Here is a 9,451-nt window from a genome sequence, read left to right as displayed (position 1 = left end):
GCATTCTACTTCCTGGTGAGGAGGATTCTGGGATGCCGGATGACGTGACGAATCATGTTGTGTTCCCGGACTGTCGAAAATCAGAAAATTTAGCTGTGCAGTTGATTTTGGTTGCAATGCATTACAAAGTAAATCCATGCAGTCTACGGGTGAACTGGGGTAAAATGCCCCTCGAGGTAAGAACACCCCCTCCCTTTGCTAATAGTGGCTTTGCTAATCTGTAAATAGCATTGGAACCATTTTACTGGTGCAAAGAAATCAGAAGAAATGGTTTAGAGGTATGTTGATGAATTTGGACACAATCTTAACACAAAATAAGCCTCTCTTTTTATATAATAAACATTTACAAACATTTTTCACTGATTACACGAGAGTCATGTGAAGAGTTGGCTATTGATCTGAGCAAAAGATAAATTAACTAAATAAATCATTGATATATTTAAAATATGTGGGAGTAGAATTTATGAAAAAAAATGCAACACCTGACATGGGTGGCAGTAATTTAACATTTAAGTTAATTAATTCCTGGTTATTTGCATCAGGTCATGGGGGAAAATGCCTCTTTTCAAATTTATAATAGCACAGACGTAGTGTGTTATGATTTAATTACCTCCAAAAATTTGTTCACTTCAGCATACTTCATGTGTACGTAGATATTGCAATTTAAAATGCATATATTTTAGAAGAAAATAGACATCTTTAGGGGGGCAGCCTACCCCTATTTACCCTTTTGTTTACTGTTTGTTTGTTAACCCTTTTATTCATAGGGCACTTTATGAAATCCACAATACAACGTGCTGAACAAAGTAAACCAAACAATACAGAGAAGTCATGAAATCAGTAATAAGGAGACAATACAAATAAACTATTTAGTGCATAAATCCAATTTATCAATAAGAACAAGACAGGGAAACATGGCAGGAAATTAAATTAAAATGTTGGCTGGATCCTCACAGCTTTATTATTTTGCAACTTACAGCAGGACTGTAGCTGTTGTTGTTTATGGATGATGCCTTCTCTTTGACTTCACAGGATCATGCTCTCCAATGTCCAACAGGATCAACTCAGAAGAAGCATGAGTAGGCATCATCATTACCCCTGCATGTTGTCTGTGTGTATTTAAATAAACTTTCACAACAATTAAAGATAAATGTCAGATGCATATAGAAAGCACTTCCAATGTGTGCACTTTTCACGTTTTATTCCACCTCCATCCCTTAAAGCCTTGTGTGAGCTACGGTGATGAAAATCCCCCCCTTAGAATCTTCTAAATAAATTTTACACAGCATTACAACCATCTTCCCACACTGTCTGCCTTCCATAAGTCTGTACATCTCCTCATAGCTCTGCTCTCGTCTCCAGACCTGTAGCCGGAGTCCACGGACAATGCGCCTGCTCCTTCTTGCAGTGACAATTTCCTACACCAAAACTGCCTCTACTGCACTTTGAAGAAACTGGCTCTTACTGCAGAAACATACTGCGGTCATCTGTAGCACACATTGTCATTTAAGGAGCAGCAGTGCCTCCTGCTGTTACAAGTCGAAGCAACACACAAACACACGCATACAGACGTGCTCCCATAAGCCCCGGCTTCAAGGCATTACACTGTTTTTTTTTTTATTCATAAGAGAGCTTTTTGTACATCTAAATGACTACAGAGAAGAAGAGAAGAAGCTGGGCAAAACAGATGAGAGACGAGGAGAGAGGGAAAGCAGTAGAGACGCAATAAAGCCAAAGATGATAGAAGAGTGAGGGGAAAAGAAGACGAAGTATCAAAAAGCAGAGGGGGGATTAAGAAGAAAGAGTGGACAAACATAGAGAAAACAGGCATGGTGCTACAAGGTTTAACTAGATATTGTTGTATGGAGGAAAATTAATCTAGTAGGAAGACGGCGAAAAAGAAGAGAAATAAATTAGTTTTTCAGATGTAAGAAGTGATCATTGTACCTCTAGGATAGAACAGTTTCCATAATGGTTCATTTTTATAGGTGAAACGTAAGACATGTAATTTAGAGAGTGTGAAATTTATGACTCGTAGCATGGAGACGCAAAAAATTAATTAACAAATAAGTATTGTCTGACATTTTTAAAGGATGCAGGGATGCAATGAAATGCAAAGGAGTGTGAAAGTGGAACAGGACAAGCAATGAGGGCAAGGAGAGTAAAGACGTGGCTGTAGTGGACTGTTAGTGAGGGACGGAGCAGCTGTCATATAAATCTCCGCTGCTGACGAAACACGTCATGTTGTGCGACTCACAGGGGTCACAACATGCGCTGCAGACAATCTGTGTGGGTGTGTGTCTGTATGTGTGAGCACATACTCTATTATAACTAAGATAAGAAAATGCAATGCAATATCAACTGTGTTTGGTGAAGAGGTAAGAAGAAAATGGCTACGAGGTACTCCTGCTATATAAAAGTGTGGTATTTGACAGAGATTAATGCAAAGCTGGAAGTTATTTGAGAAATGTAAAATTGTATTATCAAATTATTTAAATAAGGGGTCAACAAAAGCATTTCATATAAGTAAATGTGCTACTATAACAATGTAAAAATATTCCACTAAATGCAACCGTGTTGAGGGAATACCTTGATATTGTCAGGAAGTATATTTGTTCTGCTAGTGAGAGTTAGATGAGAAAATCAGTACAATCAATCAATCTATCTTCAAATCAATACAGTTACATTATATTTATATCGTGCCAAATCATAACATAAGTCACCTCAGTGTACTTCTTAGGGTACAATATTATAGAGAGAAAGCCAACAATTTCCCATTGAGTGAGCACTTGTTAACAGTGGAGAGAAAAAAAAACTCTCTTTTAACAAAAGCAAACCGTCAACAGAACCAGGCGCAGGGTGGGTGGCCGTCTGCCTTGACTAGTTGGGGTAAGAGAAAACTGAAAAGAGAAAAAAAAACATGACAATAAACACTGTGCAAGTTGGTGAGGCAAGTAACCGCAGATCAGAAATGTGCAGCTCCAGAGCCAGACACACCTGCAGAAAGGTAGAGGGGGAGAGAGGACAGAGAGGAGAAAGCACAAACTGCAGGGGAGAGTAGACACAAGGTTAATGGCATGCACCAGTGGCATATAAATGCATGGAGAGTAAAACAGAGGAGAGGCACTCAGTGCGTCATGGGAGGTCCCCTGGCAGCATGGGCCTCCAGCAGCATAACTAAGGAATGGTTCAGGGTCGCCTGAGCCAGCCCTAACTATAAGCTTTATCAAAAAGGAAAGTGTTAAGCCTAATCTTAAAGGCAGAGAGGGTGTCCGCCTCCTGAACCCAGACTGGGAACTGGTTCCACAGGAGAGGAGCCGGGTAGGTGGGGTGAAGGCTTGACTTTCAGAGAGAAACGTTCTATTTGGATAACATGGTACTATGATGTCTTTCCAATATGATGGAGTTTGGTTATTATAGGGCTTTGTACGTGAGGAGAAGGAATTTCAATTCTATTCTTGAGGAGCTAATGAAGCTAATATGGGAAAAATATGATCGCTCTCGCTGGTTCCTGTCAGTATTCTGCAGCATTTTGGATCAACTAGAGGTGTTTCAGAGCATTACTGAGACACACAATATTAAAGAATTACAGTCGTCTTTCCCAGAAGTAACAAATGCATGGACTAGTTTTTCAGCATCACTCTGAGACAGGATGTTCCTAATTTTGACAATATTGCACAGTTGAACAAAGGCTATTCAAGAGACTTGTTTTATATATGAATTAATGGGCATATCCTGAAACCCCAAAATAATGCCATTCTCTCTTGTTGTAGTATGGAAGCAATGGCAAGGCCTTCCAGAATAACTACATGGTAAGGAAATCTGTTTTTTCTCATATAATTCATTCAAGTGTTGCTCAAAACACCGAACTGTTCCTTTAAAAGGAAAGCACTCATTTGACTTGAAATGACCCCTGTGAATGATAGCATTAGATTTTAATGTCAGTGCATCCATAAGCAGCATTTTATTGTTGCAGCTGGACGAGGAGGAGCTCATTTTAATTACTTTATACTGCCAGGGTGTTTAATTCAGTGCTTCCGAACCTAGAGGTCGGGCCTTCACTGAAGGGTCACAAGATAAATCAGAGATGATATAAAACACGTCTGAGTCCAAGGCTGTGGGCCTCCCCTCAGACAAAGCTTAGAAAAAGACGCCCCCTCTTCCCGTTTCTTTGTTTACTCTCTTAGTTTTGCTCAATTCCCGGATGCCTGTAGGATTATGATTATGTTGTTTGATCCCATAGGCACTCAACAACTGAGCCAAGATAGCCTAATATTGCTGTTTGATATCACTTCAGACTACACAAAATACTTTAAAAAAAAAAAAAAAAAAAGGTCCATCCTAAGGCAGTCATTAGTTTCTGAGTCACAGAAAGTAGGAAAAGCAGTAAAAAAAAATCCACAAAACTACTGTATCTCTGAGTTCTCTTTTACCAAATCACATATTTAGGCTATTCTATGTGATCTCCTTTTGATAAATAATTTTATTTTTTCATTTCCATTCACTGAGCCTCCCCTCAAGCTGTTTGTAGCCCCCCTGGGGAGGCCCAGCTCTCATTCTGAAACACACTTATAACATGATTAGGGTACAAAAGGACAAAAACAAACAAACAAACAAACAAAGAACTCGACTATGCACATGCATTTTTGTTCTAATATTTTATTTTTTTTGGTAGTCTTCCATTTTTATTGCTATTTGATCATTTTACTGTTTTAGTCCTTAAAAAGGTTTTTATTCCATGTGGTAAAGGGCACAAAATGCATGAATTAAAATTGATTTTATAAGCTCGTCATGTGCGTTTGAATATGAGATCTTAATATGCAAGTAACTGCAGCTGTGCATTAACTGTAGTACGGTAGAATATACAGTGTCTCTTTGAACTGTAGCGGAGTAGAAGTATAAAGTAGCAGAAAATGAAAACACAGCAGAATGAGTAGATAACCACAATCATGATAGAACTTAATTAGCCAGACGGTTTTTGATAGCTCGCGGAAAGCCATTTGCTGCTAATGCCTGAGCTGAATATGCTGAACTGTTGTCACTAACAGCTTTTTCTGTCCTGCTGGCCAGGCAGCTTTCACCAGAAACAAGAGAATTCAGGTCAAGCAAAAACAAGTGGTTCAGCAAGGCAACCATACCTGAGCTTCTGGAGTAGAAAAGAAAGGCAGATAAGATTAGTGCATGTCAGGATGGAGTCGTCACAAGGTCTCGAAGTTATTTGTGGAGATGGAGTTGGTGTCTTTCGAGGTCATGAAGAGGTCAAGATCCAGAGTAGTTGATTCAAAGTTGTGAAAAACAGACCCTTAATATATACCTCCATGCTGAGGCTGAGCTACAAATCAATTTTCTGAATCTGAACATGTGTTTTGAACCACACTACAATCATCACTGATCATCCAGACGGTTTATTTCCACATATTCACATACCATGAAAGCATGTCCACCTATCAGTCATAGTCAAATAGAACCTTAGTGGGATACTGACCTGAGAACAGCTGTGACGGTCACTATTCATCACAGCCTCCAAAATGTGGGCTCTGCTGAGAGTCTTTCCGCCAAAATCAGCTACTTTGGGCATAATTTGCTGCTGGAAAAGCACTGAGGATTTACAAAGTGGATACAGCAGTCGGTGCTTGCAGTGTGGTCCAGGGATTTAACTACTCCCGAAAGAAAAGGAGTGAACTGTCAAAGATCTTAGCACAACCAGATTTCCCTAAAACATTCCAATCAAGACATTCTGCATTACATAAGATTGATGGCTGCATCTGCCAAATGTTTATTTAGTTTTATTGAAAATACAGAGAAAGTATGCTGAATACAGCAAAAGAAAAAAAAAGCATTTAAGATTGTACAAAGGGCATCACTCCTGTCAGTTCCTGAGAACCTACACTTATCTTAAGTCACACAGAGCTTCTGAAAACAGCTACAAAATCTGCACCCATGAGTCCAGCCTAACTAAAGAGGATTACAACCACTTCTCAAGATTAAGTGAGTAGCAAGTGCAAAAACAATAATTCATTTTACTGCATCATCCCAACCACAGTGTGGCAAGAAATACAACAAAGAAACATCTGACTCCAGTGAACCTCAGAGATTAAGTCTCTCAACTCTGTGCTTTGCAGCGTCAAGCCGAACTCAACAACAACATGGATGCATCACAACATCACAGTATCGTTCTGACACACAGCATCTGAAGATGTCTTGAAGAAACAAGCTGAACCAGTGGTAAATGCAAAAGTTTAGAGTATTTAGATTTTTAAAAAAAACAAAAAACACACTTAGTTAATCACCCAACAGGACCAAAAGGTGGAAGAACTGATTAGCTAAGAGCTTTGATCAGGTTGTACTACAACAGAAAGAAGAGGAAGAAGAAGAACTACAAGAAGAAGAAGACGCTGATGATGAAGAACAATAGGAAGAAGAAGAGTAAGACAAAGAAAAAGAAGAAAACAAGAAGAAGAGCAACAGGAGAATAACAAGAAGAGCACTACAAGAAGGGGAATGACAGAGGGAAGACGAAGAAGATCTACGAGCAGAACAAATACAGGAGGAAAAACTACAGAAAGAACCACAACACACAGTCATGGACGAAGGTATTGGCATCCCTGAAATTTCTCCATAAAATACACAATTTCTCACAGAAATAGTTGCAATTACAAATGTTTTTGGTATACACATGTTTGTTTCCTTTATGTGCATTGGAAAAACACAAAAAAGCAGAAGCCAAAATTTACAAAATTGTACACAAAACTCAAAAAAATGTTTCTCTCTTCTTTTGCAAACTGCTCCAGGTCTCTCACATTTGAAAGGTGCCTTCTTACAACAGCAATTTTGAGATCTCTATATAGGTGTTCAGTGGGATTTAGATCCGGACTCATTGCTGGCCACTTCAGAACTCTCCAGTGCTTTGAGTCTAACCATTTCTTAGTGCTATATTCAGGTTATTGTCCTGCTGGAACACCCATGACCTCTGACGCAGACCCAGCTCTCTGACACTAGGCCCTACATTGCAGCCCAAAATATTTTGATAGTCTCCAGATTTCATGATTCCTTGCAGACCGTCAAGGCACCCAGTGCCAGAGGCAGCAAAACAACCCCAAAACAGCTTTGAACCTCCACCATGTTTGACTCTAGGTACTGTGTTCTTGTCTTTGTAGGCCTCATTCTGTTTTCTATAAATAGTAGAATGATGTGCTTTTCCAAAAAGCTCTGCCTTAGTCTCATCTGTCTACAAAACGTTCTCCCAGAAGGACTGAGGCTTACTCAGGTACATTTTTGTAAACTCCAGTCTGACTTTTTTATGTCTTTTTTTCAGCAGTGGGGTTCTTCTCTATCTCCTGCCATAGCGCTTCTTCTCATTCAGATGACGACGTATGGTCCGAGCTGACACTTTTGCACCCTGAGTCTCCAGGACAGCCTGAATTTGTGTGGAAGCTGACTGAGGATGTTTATCCACCATTCTAACTCTCCTGTGTTGCATTCTTTTGTCAGTTCCTGTCTTCTGTCCCCATCCAGGGAGAGTAGCCACAGTTCCATGGGTTATAAACTTCTTGTTTATATTACGCACAGTGGACAAAGGAACTTCAAGATCTTTGGAGATGGTCTTGAAACCTTGAGATTGTTCATATTTTTCTACAATTTTGCTTCTTAAGTCCTCAGACACTTCTCAGCTCTTCTTTCTCTTCTCCATGCTTGGTATGGCGCACACAGGCACACAACACAAGGGCTGAATAAACTTTTATACATTCAAACTGGCTTCAGGTGTGATTTCTTTATTGCCAGCACCTGTTACTTGCCACAGGTGAGTTTAAACGAGCATGACATGCCTGAAACAAAATCATTTACCCACAGTTTTAAAAGGGTACCAACAATTTTGTCTGCCCATTTTTTGGAATTTTGTGTAAAATTATGTAAATTTTGGGTTTTTTCTTCTTCTTTTTTTGTGTTTTTCCAAAGCACATAAAGGAAATAAACACATGTATACCAAAAACATTTGTAGTTGCAACAATTTGTGGGAGAAATTGTGTATTTTCTGGAAAAATTCCAGGGGTGCCAATACTTTCATCCAAGACTGTATATAAAAAGAACCACAAGAACTACCAGCAGAAAAATTACATTAAGTAGGAAACTAAGAATACCTGCCAGAAGAAATACAAAAAAGGAGAACTACAAGTAGAAGAGGAATAGGAAGAGAAAAAAGAACCACAGAAGAAGAAGAAAATCTACAAGAAAAAGAAGACAAACTACAAGAAGAGGAATTACATGAAGGAGAAAAACTACCAAATGACACACAAGAAGAAGAAAACCTTCCAGAAGAATTGCAATAAGAATATGATGAAGTAGCAGAGGAAAAAGAACCACAGAAAGAAGAGGAAGAGCTACAACAAGAAGAAGTACCAGAAGAACTACAAGAAGCACTACAAGAACTAAAAAAAACTACAAGTAGTAGTAGTAGAAGAACCACAAGAAGAAGAAGAAGAAGAAGAAGACGAAGAAGAAGAATGTCATGCCTTCTCTTCATACACTCACTTGCCTCTGGTGAGCGACATCTAGCATCTGCATAGACCTTGTGACCTTCAAGCGTACAGTGATAAACATGCACCTTAGACACTTACTTCTATTACCGCTAATACCATTCATAGACTTGGGATTGCCTGCTGAATGTCAGATGATACGCTTCCAGCTCTCAGGGTCTAAACTGTTTGTCTGGCCTTTTCATGATGACCTCAGTGCATAAATCACAATGCATGTGGGACACGAAAACAGCATGAAACAAACAATCCACAGTCAATCCACACCCAGTATCGGTGTAAGGGAAAAGCTGCTGCAGAGGAGAGAAACTCGCAGAGGCAGAGATCCAAAGCTGGCAGCACTCGATGCTTGGCACTCCAGCCAGTCTTCAAGCAGCAGCCAGACAGCTTTCTGATCAAGCTTGAAAACTGATCAACTGAACATGCAGATCTTGCCATATGAGCACTCCCTTTTTTTTCCTCTCGGTCGCCACCACTCATGTAGGAATGAAAGTAATTTCGAATTAGATACGGTAGTAACAAAATGTGGCTTACCCATGCCGTCATTAAAGAAACTGCGAGAGGTAAACTGAGGTAAGGTTCAGACGACAACAAGAACAGTGTTTCTGTTCTGTCTAGTGTATGTGTCACCGTGAGGCACAAAAAAACACAGAAGAAAATGGAGGTGTTATTTTATTACTTTTGATGATAATCGAGTATTGAACATTTGATATGATAAACGTGTGCATGATTAAACAAAGTCAAATGTCATCTTAAAATCTCATTCGTCAACCATCGGTCCTTTGTGGTGCAGTGCTTACCTGCGCTGTGCGACACTGAGCATAATAGGAGCACACGGTTTTAACCCTCCCTTTAGCAGTTAAAATTAACATGCAGATTTAAATGTCAAGGTTAAATTTGATATGAAGATTTAAAGAGCA

Source organism: Stegastes partitus, unplaced genomic scaffold, assembly GCF_000690725.1.
Source record: "Stegastes partitus isolate 25-593 unplaced genomic scaffold, Stegastes_partitus-1.0.2 Scaffold547, whole genome shotgun sequence".
Classification (NCBI taxonomy): Eukaryota; Metazoa; Chordata; class Actinopteri; family Pomacentridae; genus Stegastes; species Stegastes partitus.
Note: the sequence above shows the minus strand (reverse complement) of the source record.